At 39.6% G+C, this 25,996-nt stretch overlaps 1 long non-coding RNA gene across 1 annotated transcript; it reads right to left on the bottom strand.

The window, feature by feature from the left end:
• On the bottom strand, positions 1–25,484 carry LOC141647776 (uncharacterized). The gene is made up of 2 exons (XR_012545838.1): positions 25,063–25,484; positions 1–289 (listed from the first exon to the last, which is right to left on the bottom strand). It is a non-coding gene; the product is annotated as an uncharacterized LOC141647776 (long non-coding RNA).
• Between the last annotated feature and the right edge of the window lie 512 nt (positions 25,485–25,996).

The following is a 25,996-nucleotide window of genomic DNA, read 5'->3' as shown; positions in this document are numbered from 1 at the left end:
CGAGAGCAAACAAACTCCCAAAAAACAGCCTGTTTTGTGTCTTTTAAACAGTCCGTGGGACTGTTAAGTCTCGTTTTTATCCCTTGTTGTGTCGTTTAAACAGTCCTTTGGTCTGTTGTTTTCATGGTTATTTCAAGTTCTTGTAATGTTATTTTCTTGTTTTAAGTTGTTGAATGCAACGGTCCATTGCATTTTTGCATTCCGTGTGTTTTTAAACCTTGTTCTAGCTTGCTTTTTGTTGGTGTTCTTGCTGCGTTTTTGAAACTGTTTTGGGCTGATTATGGACCACCTCGCCGTTTTAGTGCACTTGGAGGCCAAGGCTTTTGTCCTATATAAGGACCAAGCCTCCCTCATTTGTAATCATCCAAGAATTAAGAAAAATCTTTTAGAGAGAGAAACTTGTGTTTCAATCTTTTCAAAGAGTCGATGCTTTCGAGTCTTGCCTTGAACTAAGGACGTGCTCCGCAGTTTAAGTTGAATTACTTGACGCGTTTTCGAGTAATTCCCCATTGTTATCGCTATAGGTCTAGTGATAGCAAATATCCCATTGGTTCGATCTCTTCACAAGAAATCGAAGCAAATATCCTTTTATTCTTGCACAACATAAACTCTAAAACGAAACAAAAAGACTTCCGTCGCCCATATCACGCCAAGTGACACGAACTGGTCGGGTTGCACCTAGTGCATTCGGATCTTTCGCCTCACTTGATTTCACAATTAAATCTTCCGTTCCGTATACGCATCAAGTGGTATCAGAGCTTCGGCTCTTGATCACCTTAAAAACATCAAGACGGTCCTAAGTAAGTCCAAATCAATTAGTAGTTAAATATCCAATCGCGATTGGTATTCAAAGGTTAAACTCAACGAGGTAGTTGAGGTTTAATCGGTTGGATCTTTAAGGCACGGATTGAACAAAAAAAACATAAAAATAAAAAAAAAAACAAATCACTGTTCACGCGGTACTGTTCACGGTACTGTTCATCACCAAAAAAAATAGGAGAGATCCGAAACTTCAAGGAAAATTATTATCAACATGGACTTCGACGATCTCAACTTTCTTAAGAGTCTCCAAAAGGCCTTGAAGAATTTGCAAGAAGCCGATTCCAAATGGCAGCCTAGACGAGAACGAGTCATTGACGAGTTCAACGTAAGTGAACTACCCGAGTTCACATGAGGCACGGATCCCGAGGCTTATCTCAAATGGGAGAGACAAATCGAACGAGTGTTTGATTTCAAGGGTCTGGATGACGCGAAATGCTGCAAGTACGCTATTCGAAGACTTAGTAGAGGGGCTTCACTATGGTACGAGTGTTTGAAAGCAAGGCGTGCTCGCGCTGGAAAAGTGAAATTATCATCTTGGGATTCTCTTAAACGCAAATTGCGCAAGAGATATGTTCCAGCAACTTATACGCTTGCGACTTATCGTAAGATCGCCAATCTCAACCAAGGGAGTCCGACGAGTAGTGTTGGCGAACCCAAGTCGGCTGACACCCCTAGTTCCACGGCAAGAACGCCCGATTCTAAGGAAACAAGTCTCTCCAAAGTACAATGTTCAAAGTGTCCGGGGTTTGGGCATTATCAAAGAACGTGTCCAAATAAATGATTGATTACCTCGAGAGTTCTTGTTGCGTGTCGGGATGAGTTGTTTGATGAGGAGGAACGATTGGGTGATGTGTTCAATCTCGAAGAAAGAGAAAAGGGTGAGATTATGGAGCCATTGAGTGATGATGATCAAATTAAAGATTTGATCGAAGATGACATATTTTCCCACTTGTATGAACCTCATACAAGAGGTACTTCTTTATTTGATCCAAATCTACCAATTGTTTTTGATGAAGAATTGGAAGAAGTTTATGATGAAACTCACGTGGAAGAGAGTGGTCATACAAGTTATGACGATGCAACTCAAGATAATCCTAATCTTGTGCCCAACTCGGATGAGGAATTCAGGGATGTCTTTCCCAAGGAACTACCCGCTGGTTTACCATCTATTAGAGGGATCGAACGCCAAATTGATCTCATTCCCGAAGCTTCGTTACCGAACAAAGCGGCCTATCGATGCAACCCAATGGAAACAAAAGAGTTGCAACGACTAATGGAGGAGCTAATGGATCGAGGCTATGTTCGTGAAAACCTGATTCCATGTGCCATCCTTACTCTACTTGTCTCAAAGAAGGATGGGACGTGGCGAATGTGCATTGATAGTCAAGCCATTACCAACATAACTATCAAATATCGTTTTCCTACCCCAAGGCTTAACGACATGCTTGATGAGTTACATGGGTCCGAGATCTTTTCTAAGATCGACTTGAGGAGTGGTTATCACCAGATGCGAATGAGAGAAAGGGATAAGTGGAAAACCACGTTCAAGACTAGACATGGATTGTACGAGTAGACCGTCATGCCATTCGTATTGACCAATGCTCCGAGTACTATTATGCGACTCACGAACGAGGTACACAAACCTTTCTGGAGCGGATTTGTTGTCATCTATTTGGATGACATTTTGGGGGTACAGTCGAACTGAGAAAGAACATTCCCTACACCTTCGAGAGGTGTTCGACATACTTCGAGGGCAGAAACTCTATGAAAAGAAGGAGAAGTGGTCGTTGTGGGTCGAGAGTGTCATCTTTCTCGACTATATGGTATCTAAAGACAGGGTTTCGGTGGAACAAATCAAAATTGAAGCAATCAAGGCATGGCCTACTCCTAAGACCACCACGGAGGTCCGATCATTTCATGGACTCGCATCATTCTATCGGAGGTTCATTCGGGACTTTAGTACCATTACTAGTCCTATCACCGAGTGTACGAAAAGGGGAACTTTCGTATGGACCCCGACTGCTCAAAAGGCGTTCGAGACGATTATTCAAAAACTTTGCGAGGCACCTTTATTGGCACTCCCAGATTTCACCCAACCATTCGAGATGGAATGTGACGCAAGCGGTGTTGGAATTGGAACTGTACTAATACAAGGAAAGCGACCCATCGCTTATTTCTCCGAGAAATTGAATGGAGCCAGGCTCAATTACTCGACGTACGACAAAGAATTTTATGATATCGTGAGAGCTCTTCAACATTGGAGTCACTACCTTTGGCCGAGTCATTTCATCTTGCACTCGGACCACGAATCACTGAAGCACATCAATGGACAACAAAAGTTAAACCCACGGCATGCCAAGTGGGTGGAGTTCCTACAATTCTTTCACTTTTCATCAAAGTATACACGTAGCAAGAGTAATGTGGTGGCCGATGCTCTCTCACGATGGTACTCATTATTGAACGTGCTCCATGCCCGATTACTTGGATTTGAGGCATTGAAGGATTACTACGAGCATGATCCCGACTTTGGAGAAACCTTCAAGATTTGCAAGTCCGGAACTCATGATCAGTTCATTATTCCAGATGGTTTCCTCTTCAAAGGTAATAGACTTTGTGTTCCAAAACTTCCAACTCGGGAACTCCTTATTCGAGAAGCTCATGGGGGTGGACTTGGAGTACATTTCGGAGTAAACAAAACTGTAGATATTCTCAAAGAGCATTTTCATTGGCCTCAACTGCAAAGAGATGTGCAGGATGTGATACGAAGGTGGGAACCGTATCAAGTCAAAGAACCGTATCAATCACCAATTGACAAATACATTGATGAGAAGCTACATGGTGGGATCTCTAATTTCTTATTGAAGTCAATTTTCATGGAAGCTCATGATGATCTTGTTGCTTCGAGCAACCATTATTTGGATTTTGGTAGAATTATGCATGAAAGGTGGTGGGAAGGAAATCACAAGAAAGTAAAGCACAAGCAAAGATGGCACAAAATGGTTGTGATTTACAATACTCATTACAAATTCAAATCACCGGAGATGGATAAACATGAAGACTACATTGAAGATGATGAGCTGAAGAAAAGATCAACGGGGTGCGTAAACTGCTTCATGTTATTAATCAAGTTTGAATCTAACTTCCAGATTTGTTTTGATCCCAGTGGCATCAAAGATGATTCGACTACGTGTTCGGGCTTGTTCGGGTTTATAATATTCATCTTTGATCCCGGCATACTGAGGCAAAGAATTGAGGACAATTCTTTTTAAGGGAGAGAATATGATGCGTATGGCGGGACGCTTAATAAACGACCAAGCATCATAAAAGTCAAAGACAAGTTTATGAATAATTGAGTAGCAGTGAAAGAGTTCTTGTACCCTAAAATTCAAGAAGTATGCATGATCTCGACTCAAGAAAACGAGACCCGCGTGGGAACGCACTAAGAACTGTGTGGTCCAAATGTGCCGCCCCAAAAGAAGAGGCGTAAATCAACCACATGGAAGAGGTTGTGCTGAATTTTGAGGACCAAGCAAAACCAAGCCCAAATAATACATTATTCACACACAAGGATTGGATGGGCTCAAATAAAAGAAACGGAAATATGTGCGATCGAGACTCAAGACCCGCGGAAATCTCGAAACCGTGTGGGAACAAAGGGGGGTGGCGGCACCAACAAGGGGAGAGGAATCCTATTTTTAGTTTTTTGTATTTTCAAACTAGGTAGAATAAAAGTTGACAAAATAGTCTAGTTTGTGAGTTCTATGTTCATTCATCCTAGAAACTCACAAATTAGCATTTAATGCTTGCTTGGAGGCCAAGGCTTTTGTCCCTATATAATGACCAAGCCTCCCTCATTTATAATCATCCAAGAATTAAGAAAACCTTTTAGAGAGAGAAACTTGTGTTTCAATCTTTTCAAAGAGTCGATGCTTTCGAGTCTTGCCTTGAACTAAGGACGTGCTCCGCAGTTTAAGTTGAATTACTTGACGCGTTTTCGAGTAATTCCCCATTATTATCGCTATAGGTCTATTGATAACAAATATCCCATTAGTTCGATCTCTTCACAAGAAATCGAAGCAAATATCCTTTGATTCTTGCACAACATAAACACAAAAACCAAACAAAAAGACTTCCGCTTCGCCCATATCACGCCAAGTGACACGAACTGGTCGGGTTGCACCTAGTGCATTCGGATCTTTCGCCTCACTTGATTTCACAATTAAATATTCCGCTCCGTATACGCATCACAAAGACTAATGAACAAGCACATATGGTTCACACAATGAGTCACAAGGGCTAATGAACAAAGACAAATGGTTCACACAATGAGTCACATGGACTAATGAACAATTACAATTGTTCAACACAACGAGTTACAAAGACTAATGAACAAGGACAAATGGTATACACAACGAGTCACATTCACTAATAAACAAGGACAAATGGTTCACACAACGAGTCACAAGGGCTAATGAACAAAGACAAATGGTTCACTCAACGAGTCACATTCACTAATGAACAAGGACACACAACGAGTCATATTCACTAATAAACAAGGACAAATGGCTTACACAACGAGTCAAAAGGACTAATGAACAAGGACAAATGGTTCACACAACGAGTCACAAGGGCTAATGAACTTGGACAAATGGTTCACACAACGCGTTACATGGACTAATGAACAAGTACAATTATTTTAACAAAACGAGTCACAAGGACTAATGAACAAGGGCAAATGGTTTACAGAACGAGTCACAAGTGCTAATGAACAAGCATAAATTATCCACACAACGAGTCACATTTACTAATAAAAAAAGACAAATAGTTCACACAACGAGTCACTTGGACTAATGAACAATTACAATTGTTTAACACAACGAGTCAGAAAGACTAATGAACAAGAACAAATGGTTCACACAACGAGTCACAAGGGCTAATGAACAAGAACAAATGGTTCACACAACGAGTCACATGGACTAATGAACACTTACAATTGTTTAACACAACGAGTCACATGGACTAATGACCACTTACAATTGTTTAACACAACTTGTCACAAAGACTAATGAACAAGGACAAATGGTTCGCACAACGAGTCACATGGACTAATGAACAATTACAATTGTTTAACACAACGAGAAACAAAGACTAATGAACAAGGACAAATGGTTTTGATGCGTATGGCGGGATGATTAATAAACGACCTGATGCGAATATCGACCCCATGAAAGAGGTTGTGCTCAATTTAGAGGACCAAGCAAAACCACGCCCAAGTAATGCATATTCGCACACAAAAATTGGATGGGCTCATATAAAAGAAAGGAAATATGTGCGATTAAAGCTCATGACCCGCAAGAACCTTGATGCCGTGTGGGAACAAGAGAAATGCCGTGTGGGAACAATTGGAGGAGCCGAAATGTGGCGGCACCAAGGGGGGAAGAATCCAAATTTTATATTTTTGCATTTTCAACCTAGTTTGAATAAAAGTTGACAAAAAGGTCTAGGTTGTAAGTTCTATATATTCATTCATCCTAGAACTTACCAACTAGCATTAAATGCTTGCTTGGAGGCCAAGGCTTTTGTCCTATATAAAGGACCTAGCCTCCTCATTTGTAAATCAATCCAAGAACTAAGAAAGACCTTTAGAGAGAGAAACTTGTGTTTCAATCTTTTTCAAAGCGTCGATGCTTTCGAGTCTTGCCTTGAACTAAGGACGTGCTCCGCAGTTTAAGTTGAATTACTTGACGCGTTTTCGAGTAATTCCCCATTGTTATCGCTATAGGTCTAGTGATAGCAAATATCCCATTGGTTCGATCTCCTCACAAGAAATCGAAGCAAATATCCTTTTATTCTTGCACAACATAAGCACAAAAACCAAACAAAAAGACTTCCGCTTTGCCAATATCACGCCAAGTGACACGAACTGGTCGGGTTGCACCTAGTGCATTCAGATCTTCCGTCTCACTTGAATCCACAATTAAATCTTCCGCTCCGTATACGCTCCAAGTGGTATCAGAGCTTCGGCTCTTGATCACCCCAAAAAAATCAAGACGGTCCTAAGGAGGTCCCAATCAATTAGTAGTTAAATATCCAACGCGATTGGTATTCAAAGGTTAAACTCAACGAGGTAGTTGAGGTTTAATCGGTTGGATCTTTAAGGCACGGATTGAACAAAAAAAAACAAAAAAAAAGGATGAAATCCGAAACTTCAAACCAAGATTACCAACATGGACTTCGACGATCCCAGCTTTCTTAAAAATCTTCAAAAAGCCTTGAAGAATTTACAAGAAGCCGATTCCAAGTGAGTGCCTAGACGAGAACGAACCGTGGAAGAGTTCAAAGTAAGTGAATTACCCGAGTTCATGGGAGGCACGGACCCCGAGGATTATCTCCATTGGGAGAGACAAATCGAACGAATGTTTGATTTCAAAGGTCTGGATGACGCGAAATGCTGCAAGTACGCTATTCGAAGACTTAGTGGAGGGGCTTCACTATGGTACGAGAGTTTGAAAGCAAGGCGTGCTCGCGCTAGAAAAGAGAAATTATCATCTTGGGATTCTCTTAAACGCAAATTGCGCAAGAAATATGTTCCAACAACTTATATGCTTGCGACTTATCGTAAGATCACCAATCTCAACCAAGGGAGTCCGAAGAGTAGTGTTGGCGAACCCAAGTCGGCTGCCACCCCTAGTTCCGCGGCAAGAGCGCCCGATTCTAAGGAAACAAGTCTCTCCAAAGTACGATGTTTAAAGTGTCCGGGGTTTGGGCACTATCAAAGCGCGTGTCCAAATGAACGATTGAATACCTTGAGAGACGCTGTTGCTTATCGGGATGAGTTGTTTGATGAGGAGGAACGATTGGGTGATGTGTTCAATCTCGAAGAAAGAGAAAAGGGCGAGATTATGGAGCTATTGAGTGATGATGATCAAATTAAAGATGTGATCGAAGATGACATATTTTCCAACTTGTATGAACCTCATACAAGAGGTACTTCTTTATTTGATCTAAACCTACCAATTGTTTTTGATGAAGAATTGGAAGAAGTTTATGACGAAACTCACATGGAAGAAAGTGATCATGCAAGTTATGACGATGCAACTCAAGACAATCCTAATCTTGTACCAATCTCGGATGAGGAAATCAAGAATGTTTTCTCCAAGAAACTACCCGCTGGTTTACCATCTATTAGAGGGATCGAACGCCAAATTGATCTCATTCCCGAAGCTTCGTTACCGAACAAAGCGGCCTATCAATGCAATCCAATGGAAACAAAAGAGCTGCAACGACAAATGGAGGAGCTAATGAATCGAGGCTATGTTCATGAAAACCTGATTCCATGTGCCGTCCCTACTCTACTTGTCCCAAAGAAGGATGGGACGTGGCGAATGTGCATTGATAGTCAATCCATGACCAACATAACTATCAAGTATCGTTTTCCTACCCCAAGGCTTAACGACATGCTTGATGAGTTACATGGGTCCGAGATCTTTTCTAAGAACGACTTGAGGAGTGGTTGTCACCAGATGCGAATGAGAGAAAGGGATAAGTGGAAAACCACGTTCAAGACTAGACATGGGTTGTACGAGTGGACCGTCATGCCATTCGGATTGACCAATGCTCCGAGTACTTTTATGCGACTCATGAACGAGGTACTCAAACCTTTCTTGAGCGGATTTGTTGTCATCTATTTGGATGACATTTTAGGGTACAGTCGAACTGAGAAAGAACATTCCCTACACCTTAGAGAGGTGTCCGACATACTTCGAGGGCAGAAACTCTACGAAAAGAAGGAGAAGTGGTCGTTGTGGGTCGAGAGTGTCATCTTTCTCGACTATATGGTATCTAAAGACAGGGTTCCGGTGGAACTAATCAAAATTGAAGCAATCAAGGCATGGCCTACTCCTAAGACCACCACATAGGTCCGATCATTTCATGGAATCGCATCATTCTATCAGAGGTTCATTCGGGACCTTAGTACCATTACTAGTCCTATCACCGAGTGTACGAAAAGGGGAACCTTCGTATGGACCCCGACTGCTCAAAAGGCGTTCGAGATGATTATTCAAAAACTTTGCGAGGCACCTTTTATTGACACTCCCATATTTCACTCAACCATTCAAGGTGGAAAGTGACGAAAGCGGTGTTAGAATTGGAGCCGTACTAATACAAGGAAAGCGACCCATCGCTTATTTCTCCGAGAAATTGAATGGAGCCCGGCTCAATTACTCGACGTACGACAAAGAATTTTATGCTATCGTGAGAGCTCTTCAACATTGGAGTCACTACCTTTGGCCGAGTCATTTCATCCTACCTTCGGACCACGAATCACTAAAGCACATCAATGGACAACAAAATTTAAACCCACGGCATGCCAAGTGGGTGGAGTTCCTACAATCCTTTCACTTTTCATCAAAGTATAAACGTGGCCAGAGTAATGTGGTGGCCGATGCTCTCTCACGACGGTACTCATTATTGAACGCGCTCGATGTCCGATTACTTGGATTTGAGGCATTGAAGGATTACTACGAGCATGATCCCGACTTTGGAGAAACCTTCGAGATTTGCAAGTCCGGAACTCATGATGAGTTCATTATTCCAGATGGTTTCCTCTTCAAAGGTAATAGACTTTGTGTTCCAAAACTTCCAACTCGGGAACTCCTTATTCGAGAAGCTCATGAAGGTGGACTTGGAGGACTTTTGGGGGTAAACAAAACTATAGATATTCTCAAAGAGCATTTTCATTGGCCCCAACTACAAAGAGACGTGCAGGATGTGATACGAAGGTGGTAACCGTATCGAGTTAAAGAACCGTATCAATCACCAATTGACAAATACATTGATGAGAAGCTACATGGTGGGAACTCTAATTTCTTATTGAGGTCAATTTTCATGGAAGCTCATGATGATCTTGTTGTTTCAAGCAACCACTATTTGGATGTTGGTAGAATTGTGCATGAAAGGTGGTGGGAAGGAAATCACAAGAAAGTAAAGCGCAAGCAAAGATGGCACAAAATGGTTTTGACTTACAATAATCATTACAATTTCAAATCACTAGAGATGGATAAACATGAAGACTACATTGAAGATGATGAGCTGAAGAAGAGATCAACGGGGTGCGCAAACTGCTTCATGTTCTTAATCAAGTTTGAATCTAACTTCCAGATTTGTCTTGATCTTGGCGGCATCAAATATGATTCGACTATGTGCTCGGGTTTGTTTGGATTTATAATATTCATCTTTGATCCCGGCATACTGAGGCAAAGAATTGAGGATAATTCTTTTTTAAGGGAGAGAATTTGATGCGTATGGCGGGACGATTAATAAACGACCTGATGCGAATATCGACCCCATGAAAGAGGTTGTGCTCAATTTAGAGGACCAAGCAAAACCACGCCCAAGTAATGCATATTCGCACACAAAAATTGGATGGGCTCATATAAAAGAAAGGAAATATGTGCGATTAAAGCTCAAGACCCGCGAGAACCTTGATGCCATGTGGGAACAAGAGAAATGCCGTGTGGGAACAATTGGAGGAGCCGAAATGTGGCGGCACCAAGGGGGGAAGAATCCAAATTTTATATTTTTGCATTTTCAACCTAGTTTGAATAAAAGTTGACAAAAAGGTCTAGGTTGTAAGTTCTATGTATTCATTCATCCTATAACTTAAAAACTAGCATTAAATGCTTGCTTGGAGGCCAAGGCTTTTGTCCTATATAAAGGACCTAGCCTCCTCATTTGTAAATCAATCCAAGAACTAAGAAAAACCTTTAGAGAGAGAAACTTGTGTTTCAATGTTTTTCAAAGAGTCGATGCTTTCGAGTCTTGCCTTGAACTAAGGACGTGCTCCGCAGTTTAAGTTGAATTACTTGACGCGTTTTCGAGTAATTCCCCATTGTTATCGCTATAGGTCTAGTGATAGCAAATATCCCATTGGTTCGATCTCCTCACAAGAAATCGAAGCAAATATCCTTTTATTCTTGCACAACATAAACACAAAACCAAAAACAAAAAGATTTCCGCTACGCCAATATCACACCATGTGACACGAACTGGTCGGGTTGCACCTAGTGCATTCGGATCTTACGTCTCACTTGAATCCACAATTAAATCTTCCGCTCCGTATACGCTCCAGGTTTACACAACGAGTCACATTCACTAATAAACAAGGACAAATGGTTCACACAACGAGTCACAAGGGCTAATGAACAAAGATAAATGGTTCACACAACGAGTCACATTTATTAATGAGCAAGGAAACACAACAAGCCACATTCACTAATAAACAAGGACAAATAGCTTACACAACGAGTCAAAAGGACTAATGAACAAGGACAAATGGTTCACACAACGAGTCACATTAACTAATAAACAAAGACAAATGGTTCACACAATGAGTCACAAGGGCTAATAAACAAGGACAAATAGTTCACACAACGAGTTACAAGGACTAATGAACAAGGACAAATGGTTTACACAACGAGTTACAATTACTAATAAACAAGGACAAATGGTTCATACAACGAGTCACATGGACTAATGAACAATTACAATTGTTTAAAACAACAAGTCACAAAGACAAATGAACAACAACAAATGGTTCACACAACGAGTCACAAGGGCTAATGAACAACGACAAATGGTTCACACAACGAGTCACATGGACTAATGAACAATTACAATTATTTAACACAACGAGTCACAAAGACTAATGAACAAGGACATATGGTTCACATAACGAGTCACAAGGGCTAATGAACAAGGACAAATGGTTCACTCAATGAGTCACATGGACTAATGAACAATTACAATTGTTTAACACAACGAGTAACAAAGACTAATGAACAAGGACAAATGGTTTACACAACGAGTCACATTCACTAATAAATAAGGACAACTGGTTCACACAACGAGTCACAAGGACTAATGAACAAAGACAAATGGTTCACACAACGAGTCACATTTATTAATGAGCAAGGAAACACAACGAGCCACATTCACTAATAAACAAGGACAAATAGCTTACACAACGAGTCAAAAGGACTAATGAACAAGGACAAATGGCTCACACAACGAGTCACATTTACTAATAAACAAAGACAAATGGTTCACACAATGAGTCACAAGGGATAATGAACAAGGACAAATAGTTCACATAACGAGTCACAAGGACTAATGAACAAGGACAAATGGTTTACACAACGAGTTACAATTACTAATGAACAAGGACAAATGGTTCATACAACGAGTCACATGGACTAATGAACAATTACAATTGTTTAAAACAACAAGTCACAAAGACAAATGAACAAGGACAAATGGTTCACACAACGAGTCACAAGGGCTAATGAACAAGGACAAATGGTTCACACAACAAGTCACATGGACTAATGAACAATTACAATTGTTTGACACAACGAGTAACAAAGACTAATGAACAAGGACAAATGGTTTACACAATGAGTCACATTTAAAATAAACAAGGACAAATGGTTTACACAACGAGTCACAAGGGCTAATGAACAAGAACAAATGGTTCACAGAACGAGTCACATGGACTAATGAACAATTACAATTGTTTAACAAAACTTGTCACAAAGGCTAATGAACAAGGACAAATGGTTCACACAACGAGTCACATTCACTAATAAACAAGGACAAATGGCTTACACAACGAGTCAAAAGGACTAATGAACAAGGACAAATGGTTCACACAATGAGTCACAAGGGCTAATGAACAAGGACAAATGGTTCACACAACGAGTCACATGGACTAATGAACAATTACAATTGTTTAACACAACGAGTCACAAAGACTAATGAACAAGGACATATGGTTCACATAACGAGTCACAAGGGCTAATGAACAAGGACAAATGGTTCACTCAATGAGTCACATGGACTAATGAACAATTACAATTGTTTAACACAACGAGTAACAAAGACTAATGAACAAGGACAAATGGTTTACACAACGAGTCACATTCACTAATAAATAAGGACAACTGGTTCACACAACGAGTCACAAGGACTAATGAACAAAGACAAATGGTTCACACAACGAGTCACATTTATTAATGAGCACGGAAACACAACGAGCCACATTCACTAATAAACAAGGACAAATTGCTTACACAACGAGTCAAAAGGACTAATGAACAAGGACAAATGGCTCACACAACGAGTCACATTTACTAATAAACAAAGACAAATGGTTCACACAATGAGTCACAAGGGATAATGAACAAGGACAAATAGTTCACATAACGAGTCACAAGGACTAATGAACAAGGACAAATGGTTTACACAACGAGTTACAATTACTAATGAACAAGGACAAATGGTTCATACAACGAGTCACATGGACTAATGAACAATTACAATTGTTTAAAACAACAAGTCACAAAGACAAATGAACAAGGACAAATGGTTCACACAACGAGTCACAAGGGCTAATGAACAAGGACAAATGGTTCACACAACAAGTCACATGGACTAATGAACAATTACAATTGTTTAACACAACGAGTAACAAAGACTAATGAACAAGGACAAATGGTTTACACAACGAGTCACATTTAAAATAAACAAGGACAAATGGTTTACACAACGAGTCACAAGGGCTAATGAACAAGGACAAATGGTTCACGTAACGAGTCACATGGACTAATGAACAATTACAATTGTTTAACAAAACTTGTCACAAAGGCTAATGAACAAGGACAAATGGTTCACACAACGAGTCACATTCACTAATAAACAAGGACAAATGGCTTACACAACGAGTAAAAAGGACTAATGAACAAGGACAAATGGTTCACACAACGAGTCACAAGGGCTAATGAATATGGACAAATGGTTCACACAACGCGTTACATGGACTAATGAACAAGGACAATTATTTTAACAAAACGAGTCACAAGGACTAATAAACAAGGGCAAATGGTTTACAGAACGAGTCACAAGGGCTAATGAACAAGGATAAATTATCCACACAACGAGTCACATTTAATAATAAAAAAAGACAAATAGTTCACACAACGAGTCACTTAGACTAATGAACAATTACAATTGTTTAACACAACGAGTCAGAAAGACTAATGAACAAGGACAAATGGTTCACACAACGAGTCACAAGGGCTAATGAACAAGAACAAATGGTTCACACAACGAGTCACATGGACTAATGAACACTTACAATTGTTTAACACAACTTGTCATAAAGACTAATGAACAAGGATAAATGGTTCACACAACGAGTCACATTCACTAATAAACAAGGACAAATGGTTCACATAACGAGTCACATGGACTAATAAACAATTACAATTGTTTAACACAACGAGCAACAAAGACTAATGAACAAGGACAAATGGTTTACACAACGAGTCACATTTACTAATAAACAAAGACAAATGGTTCACACAATGAGTCACAAGGGATAATGAACAAGGACAAATAGTTCACATAACGAGTCACAAGGACTAATGAACAAGGACAAATGGTTTACACAACGAGTTACAATTACTAATGAACAAGGACAAATGGTTCATACAACGAGTCACATGGACTAATGAACAATTACAATTGTTTAAAACAACAAGTCACAAAGACAAATGAACAAGGACAAATGGTTCACACAACGAGTCACAAGGGCTAATGAACAAGGACAAATGGTTCACACAACAAGTCACATGGACTAATGAACAATTACAATTGTTTAACACAACGAGTAACAAAGACTAATGAACAAGGACAAATTGTTTACACAATGAGTCATATTTAAAATAAACAAGGACAAATGGTTTACACAACGAGTCACAAGGGCTAATGAACAAGAACAAATGGTTCACAAAACGAGTCACATGGACTAATGAACAATTACAATTGTTTAACAAAACTTGTCACAAAGGCTAATGAACAAGGACAAATGGTTCACACAACGAGTCACATTCACTAATAAACAAGGACAAATGGCTTACACAACGAGTCAAAAGGACTAATGAACAAGGACAAATGGTTCACACAATGAGTCACAAGGGCTAATGAACAAGGACAAATGGTTCACACAACGAGTCACATGGACTAATGAACAATTACAATTGTTTAACACAACGAGTCACAAAGACTAATGAACAAGGACATATGGTTCACATAACGAGTCACAAGGGCTAATGAACAAGGACAAATGGTTCACTCAATGAGTCACATGGACTAATGAACAATTACAATTGTTTAACACAACGAGTAACAAAGACTAATGAACAAGGACAAATGGTTTACACAACGAGTCACATTCACTAATAAATAAGGACAACTGGTTCACACAACGAGTCACAAGGACTAATGAACAAAGACAAATGGTTCACACAACGAGTCACATTTATTAATGAGCACGGAAACACAACGAGCCACATTCACTAATAAACAAGGACAAATTGCTTACACAACGAGTCAAAAGGACTAATGAACAAGGACAAATGGCACACACAACGAGTCACATTTACTAATAAACAAAGACAAATGGTTCACACAATGAGTCACAAGGGATAATGAACAAGGACAAATAGTTCACATAACGAGTCACAAGGACTAATGAACAAGGACAAATGGTTTACACAACGAGTTACAATTACTAATGAACAAGGACAAATGGTTCATACAACGAGTCACATGGACTAATGAACAATTACAATTGTTTAAAACAACAAGTCACAAAGACAAATGAACAAGGACAAATGGTTCACACAACGAGTCACAAGGGCTAATGAACAAGGACAAATGGTTCACACAACAAGTCACATGGACTAATGAACAATTACAATTGTTTAACACAACGAGTAACAAAGACTAATGAACAAGGACAAATGGTTTACACAACGAGTCACATTTAAAATAAACAAGGACAAATGGTTTACACAACGAGTCACAAGGGCTAATGAACAAGAACAAATGGTTCACAGAACGAGTCACATGGACTAATGAACAATTACAATTGTTTAACAAAACTTGTCACAAAGGCTAATGAACAAGGACAAATGGTTCACACAACGAGTCACATTCACTAATAAACAAGGACAAATGGCTTACACAACGAGTCAAAAGGACTAATGAACAAGGACAAATGGTTCACACAACGAGTCACAAGGGCTAATGAATATGGACAAATGGTTCACACAACGCGTTACATGGACTAATGAACAAGGACAATTATTTTAACAAAACGAGTCACAAGGACTAATAAACAAGGGCAAATGGTTTACAGAACGAGTCACAAGGGCTAATGAACAAGGATAAATTATCCACACAACGAGTCACATTTAATAATAAAAAAAGACAAATAGTTCACACAACGAGTCACTTAGACTAATGAACAATTACAATTGTTTAACACAACGAGTCAGAAAGACTAATGAACAAGGACAAATGGTTCACACAACGAGTCACAAGGGCTAATGAACAAGAACAAATGGTTCACACAACGAGTCACATGGACTAATGAACACTTACAATTGTTTAACACAACTTGTCATAAAGACTAATGAACAAGGACAAATGGTTCACACAACGAGTCACATTCACTAATAAACAAGGACAAATGGTTCACATAACGAGTCACATGGACTAATAAACAATTACAATTGTTTAACACAACGAGCAACAAAGACTAATGAACAAGGACAAATGGTTTACACAACGAGTCACATTCACTAATAAACAAGGACAAATGGTTCACACAACGAGTCACAAGGGCTAATGAACAAAGACAAATGGTTCACACAACGAGTCACCTTCACTAATGAACAAGGACACACAACGAGCCACATTCACTAATAGACAAGAACAAATAGCTTACACAACGAGTCAAAAGGACTAATGAACAAGGACAAATGGTTCACACAACGAGTCATATTTACTAATAAACAAAGACAAATGGTTCACACAATGAGTCACAAGGGCTAATGAACAAGGACAAATGGTTCACACAACGAGTCACAAGGGCTAATGAACAAGGACAAATGGTTCACACAACGAGTCACATGGACTAATGAACAATTACAATTGTTAAACACAACGAGTCACAAAGACTAATGAACAAGGACATATGGTTCACGTAACGAGTCACAAGGGCTAATGAACAAGGACAAATGGTTCACACAATGAGTCACATGGACTAATGAACAATTACAATTGTTTAACACAACGAGTAACAAAGACTAATGAACAAGGACAAATGGTTTACACAACGAGTCACATTCACTAATAAATAAGGACAAATGGTTCACACAACGAGTCACAAGGGCTAATGAACAAAGACAAATGGTTCAGACAACGAGTCACATTTATTAATGAGCAAGGACACACAACGAGCCACATTCACTAATAAACAATGACAAATAGCTTACACAACGAGTCAAAAGGACTAATGAACAAGGAAAAATGGTTCACACAACGAGTCACATTTACTAATAAACAAAGACAAATGGTTCACATAATGAGTCACAAGGGCTAATGCACAAGGACAAATAGTTCACACAACGAGTCACAAGGACTAATGAACAAGGACAAATGGTTTACACAACGAGTTACAATTACTAATGAACAAGGACAAATGGTTCATACAACGAGTCACATGGACTAATGAACAATTACAATTGTTTAAAAGAACAAGTCACAAAGACAAATGAACAAGGACAAATGGTTCACACAACGAGTCACAAGGGCTAATGAACAAGGACAAATGGTTCACACAACAAGTCACATGGACTAATGAACAATTACAATTGTTTAACACAATGAGTCACAAAAACTAATGAACAAGGACAAATGGTTCACACAACGAGTCACAAGGGCTAATGAACAAGGACAAATGGTTCACACAACGAGTCACATTCACTAATGAACAAGGACAAATGGTTCACACAACGATTCACATTCACTAATAAACAAGGACAAATGGTTTACACAACGAGTCATAAGGACCAATGAACAAGGACAAATGTTTCACACAACGAGTCACAAGGGCTAATGAACATGAACAAATGGTTCACACAACGAGTCACATGGACTAATGAACAATTACAATTGTTTAACACAATGAGTCACAAAGACTAATGAACAAGGACATATGGTTTACATAACGAGTCACAAGGGCTAATGAACAAGGACAAATGGTTCACACAATGAGTCACATGGACTAATGAACAATTACAATTGTTTAACACAACGAGTAACAAAGACTAATGAACAAAGACAAATGGTTTACACAACGAGTCACATTCACTAATAAATAAGGACAAATGGTTCACACAACGTGTCAGAAGGGCTAACGAACAAAGACAAATGGTTCACACAACGAGTCACATTTATTAATGAGCAAGGACACACAACGAGCCACATTCACTAATAAACAATGACAAATAGCTTACACAACGAGTCAAAAGGACTAATGAACAAGGAAAAATGGTTCACACAACGAGTCACATTTACTAATAAACAAAGACAAATGGTTCACACAATGAGTCACAAGGGCTAATGAATAAGGACAAATAGTTCACACAACGAGTCACAAGGACTAATGAACAAGGACAAATGGTTTACACAACGAGTTACAGTTACTAATAAACAAGAACAAATGGTTCATACAACGAGTCACATGGACTAATGAACAATTACAATTGTTTAAAACAACAAGTTACAAAGACAAATGAACAAGGACAAATGGTTCACACAACGACTCACAAGGGCTAATGAACAAGGACAAATGGTTCACACAACGAGTCACATGGACTAATGATGCGAACCAAGCTAATGACTCGGAGTTAGTTGATAGGGCTGGACGAGTTGGTTATGAACACTCAAGGGGAAGGTCTGATGTTGGTCCGTAATTTTCAGCCTAGGAGCTACAATTATCCTTCTTTTGTTAATTTACTAAGTGTGGAGCATGGGAGCTGATGGGGATGGCACGCAATCCAAGGAGGACGGACCAATTTCACGTTTTTAGCTTTACATTTCAGATTATGTTTTACAATAAAATGTTAGTCTAATTTATGGTTGTCTAAGTTCATTGAACTATGAGTCTTAATGATTGTAATTAAGTGGAGAGTGAATGACTAACTCTTCACTTTGCTAGCTCTTGCACGGCTCATTTGGAGGGCTATATAATGCCTTCATTTGCTTGAATAAAACATCTAAGAAATTTCAGAAAACTTGTGTTTACAAAATCGTTTCTTGCGTAGAAACAAAACTGGTTTTAGTTAGAACGCGATTCTAATTAAAATTCTCGAGTTGTTGATCAATAGGTCTTGATCTCACTCACCTTGATCAAGTAATAGGTCTTGCTTGTTCAAACACTATCCCTTTTATTCACAAAAACCAGAACGGGTCGTACCTTGTACGTTCGGTTCACCAAAAACAGTCCGTTATTTTAATAGTTCTTGTTGTCTTAATCAAACAATTCCAGGTCTGCGCGTACCTAGTACGAACAGTCCTCAGCACTGTCCAAATCGCTCTATAATCCGCTGCTCAATTCGCATCATTTGTGGTATCAGAGCTTCGGCTCTTGATCCTTGTTTAACTATGTCGGTGGATTTCAACAGTCCAGAATTCATTCATCAATTACGGGAAGCCTTGAAACATGCTCGTGAAACTGATGAGCGTTGGCAACCTAGGAGAGGAGAACGAATTATTGACGCATTCAAAGCGAGTGATCTTCCTGAATTCGTTGGGGGGGCTGATCCCGAGGCCTATTTGGAGTGGGAACGGAAAATCGATCGTTTATTCGATTTTAAAGACTTGGATGATGACAAGAGGTGTAGGTTTGCAATTCTGAAATTGAGCAAAGGAGCATCGTTGTGGTATGAGGCGATGAAGGCTAAGAGGGTCCGAGAAGGCAAGGAGAAAATTGATTCTTGGGTGTCCCTAAAACGCAAACTACGGAAAAGGTATGTACCATCGACCCATAGGCTGTCTACTTATCGCAAAATCGCTGATTTTAGACAAGGCAAATTGAGTGTTAGCGAGTATTTAGATGAATTTCAGAATCTTGCTATTATGGGTGAATTGGAGGAAATAGAAGAGCATAAAATGTCTCGATTTTTGCGTGGATTGAATTATAACATTGCTAGTTCTGTTGAGTTATATCCCTATTCTGATTTTGATACTCTTGTTGGTCTTTGTCTGAAAGTAGAGTCACAAGGGAAGCCTAAATATGGGGGAGGGTCGAGTTCAGAATCGAGTGAGCCAAAATCATGGTCTAAACCCGAGTCTAAATTTGTTGGTACTCCAATAAACCAGGCCGTGTCTAACACCTCGACTGGCAGCCCTAAAAACACCGCTGGTCAGTCCTCTAAAACCCCGGGAAAAGAGACTAGTTTGGCTAAGGTTCGATGCTTTAAGTGTCAAGGATTCGGTCATTATCAAAGTGCGTGTCCTAATCAACGAGTTGTGACCTTAAGAGAAGCCTTAGAGTGTCGGGATGAATTGTTGGCCGAGGAGGAACAAATGGATGAGTTTCTGATTTCTAATGATAATGAGGAAGGGGAAGAAGAAGTAGAGAGTTATGAGGCACCTAATGTCAATACTAATTTGGTTTTGCGAACTTTGAAAGTTGATTCTAAACCAATTGAGTCGGGACAAATAAACCAACCAACTGTTTCATACTAATTGTAAGGTGAATGATAGATGGGTGAGTCTAATTATCGATGGAGGGAGTTGTACTAACGTTGCCTCTACTGAAATGGTGTCTAAATTGAGTCTTAAGACCACAAAACATCCTCGTCCTTATGAGTTGCATTGGCTTGATAATGGTAGTAGTGTTAAGGTCACGAAACAGGCCCGTGTGAACTTAACTATGGGTTCGTATGTTGATGAGATTTTGTGTGATGTTATGCTCATGGATGCTTGTCATATCTTGTTGGGTCGGCTTTGGCAATTTGATCGGGATGTATTGCATCGGGGAAGGTGTAATGAGTATGAATTGAGGTATAAGGGGAAACGAATTGTGCTCAAGCCTCTATCACCTCAAAACAGTCGTGTTTCTGTTACTAACACGGTTCCCAAGGCTGGTTTGTCGTTGTTGATTGGAGAACGGGACATGAGGCGTGCTATTGATGATGGTGAGCGAGGTTTCTTACTGGTTGCTAAAGAAAATTCGAGTTCTAATGTTGTTTTGCAGGAAAATGGCCGAGTTGAAAAACTCCTTACGGAGTTTAGTGATGTATTACCCGATGATTTGCAGATTGGTTTGCCTCCTATTCGGGGTATTGATCACCAAGTTGACCTTATTCCGGGCTCATCTCTCCCGGATAAGGCTGCCTATCAATGTAATCCCGAAGAAACAAAGGAACTCCAAAAGCAAAAGGATGAAATGGTACATAAAGACGCCGCATCAAAGTGGAAAACAATGTTGAAACTCCATGAGCAAGTCCGGGCCAAAATTGAAACCGTGCATGCTGCCTATCAACACAAGTCCAACAAATAAAGGAAGCGGAGGGTGTTTGAGGTTGGAGACTTGGTTTGGGTGCACTTGAGAAAGGAGCGTTTTCCTAGTAAACGAAAGAATAAACTCATGCCTAGAGCGGAGGGTCCTTACAAAATCATGGGTCGAGTCAACAACAATGCTTACAAGGTTGAACTTCCCGGTGATTATGGTGTTCACGCCACTTTTAATGTTGGTGATCTCTCTCCTTACTTGGATGACGATGGCCTAGCTGAATTGAGGTCAATTCCTTTTCAAGGGGGAGAGGATGATGCGAACCAAGCTAATGACTCGGAGTTAGTTGATAGGGCTGGACGAGTTGGTTATGAACACTCAAGGGGAAGGTCTGATGTTGGTCCGTAATTTTCAGCCTAGGAGCTACAATTATCCTTCTTTTGTTAATTTACTAAGTGTAGAGCATGGGAGCTGATGGGGATGGCACGCAATCCAAGGAGGACGGACCAATTTCACGTTTTTAGCTTTACATTTCAGATTATGTTTTACAATAAAATGTTAGTCTAATTTATGGTTGTCTAAGTTCATTGAACTAGGAGTCTTAATGATTGTAATTAAGTGGAGAGTGAATGACTAACTCTTCACTTTGCTAGCTCTTGCACGGCTCATTTGGAGGGCTATATAATGCCTTCATTTGCTTGAATAAAACATCTAAGAAATTTCAGAAAACTTGTGTTTACAAAATCGTTTCTTGCGTAGAAACAAAACTGGTTTTAGTTAGAACGCGATTCTAATTAAAATTCTCGAGTTGTTGATCAATAGGTCTTGATCTCACTCACCTTGATCAAGTAATAGGTCTTGCTTGTTCAAACACTATACCTTTTATTCACAAAAACCAGAACGGGTTGTACCTAGTACGTTCGGTTCGCCAAAAACAGTCCGTTATTTTAATAGTTCTTATTGTCTTAATCAAACAATTCCAGGTCTGTGCGTACCTAGTACGAACAGTCCTCAACACTGTCCAAATCGCTCTATAATCCGCTGCTCAATTCGCATCAACTAATGAACAATTACAATTGTTAAACACAACGAGTCACAAAGACTAATGAACAAGGACATATGGTTCACATAACGAGTCACAAGGGCTAATGAACAAGGACAAATGGTTCACACAATGAGTCACATGGACTAATGAACAATTACAATTGTTTAACACAACGAGTAACAAAGACTAATGAACAAGGACAAATGGTTTACACAACGAGTCACATTCACTAATAAATAAGGACAAATGGTTCAAACAACGAGTCACAAGGGCTAATGAACAAAGACAAATGGTTCACACAACGAGTCACATTTATTAATGAGCAAGGACACACAACGAGCCACATTCACTAATAAACAAGGACAAAAAGCTTACACAAAGAGACTACAACATAAGATCCTACATCTACCCATCTTACCCATCTCTCAAGTTTATTATTTTAAGGTCAAGTTATTTATATTGGGGTGCACAAACGTGCGTCGGGAGCAAATATGCTCTGATACCAACTGTGACACCCTCACTTATCGCGGAAAAGTAAACACGTAATTCTAGAATAAAACTGCATGGATATGTTTGTAATAGGTTCAATTGGGTAAAAACCTGTAATTTTAAAACCTGAACCTGTTATAAACATATCCAAATTGGAAGGTGTCAAACATACAAGGTCTAACTAGAAGTGTCATAACATAACCATCGCTAAAGTCGCGAATAGCAAATTATACAACCAAATGTAAAGAGGGAGACATATGTCCCTAAAATGTATGTGACATAAAAAAGTGTTTAAGGGTCACAATAAAATAAAGCCAATCTAGGTTCCAAGGTTACTTTGCTCGCTAGCTCGTCCATGTACCCCATATATGCATCACCTACCTGTCATTCGCATTTTATACAAATACGAAAGCCACAGTCAGTGGGGAGTAACTCCGAGTTCTCCCAGCCACGAAATGTCATAATTAATATAACATGTAAACATAAGAATATGAATACGAATCACACATAGCCTTAGCATATAGATGCTAGACAATCGTGCTTATCATGTGAACAACAATATAACAACACATAGTCCTAGCATGCGAATACTAGACCGACTCTACACTATCATGTGAATCACATAACATCCAGGAATCCAAACTCTATCAACCATAGCCGGCTTGCATCTCACCTTCTATGATTCATAGAATCATCAAACAAGAAAGGACAATATATCAAAGACAGGCATAAGTTCTTAGCACGGTCAATAGTCACTTTGTAACTCGAGTCTATACCACGAGGTAGGGAAGGTAATCGAACCGGTATCCTGGCTCAGAGGTTCTATAAAAACATGGCCAAGACACAACACAACCCTAGTCCTAAATCTGCGCAGACCTAGACATGCGGATACACACCACCACACCCAAGACCCACAATTTTATAAAACAATGTGAGTACCCTAAGGAGTCCACCAAAGGGTTGGCTAGTACTTAAGCTGACCACTTACTCTCAAAATAAGTAACGAGGTCATGCCCCAACTTGGATATAAACCCACCAAGTCAGGAACACAAAGGCTATTGAGCAGTGAACATACACTCGTCAAAGACTATAAAGACCTATCTATGATGAAGGCTGAAATACTCACCTAGGACCTAGTCCCAGCTAGTCCCAGCTTGAATACTTTAGCCCACACCACACAAGACAAGTAGGACACCCAATTAACCATAAGAGAGGCAAAGAGTCCAAACTTGCACACTCAAATGATCATACACACCCTAGCATATGAAAGGTTACGCAAGAGCATATTTAGCTGACAATCCAACAATATCGCCAATATCAATAATAATCCAAATCCCAGCTAACCGTTAATCTCATAATTCATGAGAATAAGCTAAAATGGCAAAGAGGCAACAAGACTCAAGCATAAGGCATCCAAAGCATCCAATAACCAACATGTGAAATGATAATTACAAATATCAAGGCATAACATAAAACCTCCAATAACAACCAATCTCACCTCAAAGACAAACCCTCGACCCGAGTCCCGCGACGGGTCATCGGTCAAATCGAGTGAACCAAAATGGTCCAAGGGCTGTCCGTTTTTGTTCAAATCGGGACAGGAAATTGCAAAGCATTTCGGTGAGTATAATTGCAAGATTTCCAAGAGAAAATGACAACAAAAGGTCCCCCTTTTTGTCTCCTAAAGGTGCCAAAACAATTAAAGACCAATGGGAAACATTACAAGCTGCCAAACACATCCAAAGCTGCTGATTTTTGTCATCAATTGCTGCTGCCATCAGCGTCCTTTTTGGCTCACAAGAATTGGTTTTAGGTGTAAAAATTCAACTTGTACTTTTGTCCATTTGCTCTTTAATTTGTAGCCTTTAGATTTACTTTTAGATGGATGGTTTGGATGTAATTTGAGCCTCTATTTAAAGAGCACCTATCCCTTGTAATAATTTCAGATTTGAAGTTTATGAGAATGAGAATATGAGGTTTTTGAAAACCCTTTCATTAGTTCATTGCTTTGTGCTTGAACAACCTCCATTACTTAGTGTTTGGAGATGAACTCTTTTCATTTGCTTAGTGCTTTGGAAGAGTATTATCATAGGCTTAAACATGCTTTGTGATCTTGTTTAAGTCATATCTTTCATTTTATGTTTCAAATAAAACCTCCCAAAACAGCCCCCTCCCAAAACCGAGAAAATACTACTCCAAAACAGCCCATTTTCGAGTTAATTTTTGTAGTATGGTTGCTGCGTTTTTGGCCTAGAATGGGCTGATTAAGGACCACCTCGCCGTTTTAGTGCAAAGTGGTATCAGAGCTTCGGCTCTTGCGTTTTCTTAAACCAAGACGATCTTGGGAAATGGTGGTCCTTGGTGTTCTAGGGTGTGACACCGCAAATCTGTGCGTGGCTTGATTTGTGGGTGTTGGCTTTGGTTCAAGCACTTGTGTGATGCTTGAATCGAGTTGGCTAACAAGAGGGTTCGGTCTTTGCTAAGTGCTTGACTAGAATGGGCTCTTGTTGTCTCCCTCTTTAACATCTATACTACATTTTTTCTGAAATTGTATTTGTTTTTGAAATCGTCTTTTGTTGTACCATTTTCTTAACCGCGAAAGTTTGAGGACAAACTTTTCTCAACAAAGGGAGTTTGAACCAAAATGGTCCAAGGGCTGTCCGTTTTTGTTCAAATCGGGACAGGAAATTGCAAAGCATTTCGGTGAGTATAATTGCAAGATTTCCAAGAGAAAATGACAACAAAAGGTCCCCCTTTTTGTGACGCGGATATGGACCCCATGGAAGAAGTTGTGCTCGACATAGAGCACCAATCAAAACCAGGCCCAAAGAACACATTTTTTATGCATGAAAATTGGATGGGTTTACGTAAAAGAGAGGTATTATGCGCGGTTGAAGCTCGAGATCCGCACACCCCTTGATGCCATGTGGGAACAAAAGAAAATCAAATGGGAACAAGGGGAGAAAGGGCCGAATGTGGCGGCACCAAGGGAGAGGAATCCTAGCTTATATTTTTGCATTTTTCAACATAGTTTGAATAAGATTTGACAAAAGGTCTAGGTTGTAAGTTCTATGCATCTAATCATCCTAGAACTTACAACTAGCATTTAATGCTTTGCTTGGAGGCCAAGGACTTTTTCCTATAAAAGGACCTAGCCTCCCTCATTTGTAACCATCCAAAGTTGAAGAAAAAACATTTTAGAGAGAGAA

This window comes from Silene latifolia, chromosome 3 (genome assembly GCF_048544455.1).
Source record: "Silene latifolia isolate original U9 population chromosome 3, ASM4854445v1, whole genome shotgun sequence".
Taxonomy (NCBI): Eukaryota; Viridiplantae; Streptophyta; class Magnoliopsida; order Caryophyllales; family Caryophyllaceae; genus Silene; species Silene latifolia.
The sequence above is the reverse complement of the archived record's forward strand: the minus strand, read 5'-3'. Positions and strand labels throughout refer to the sequence as shown.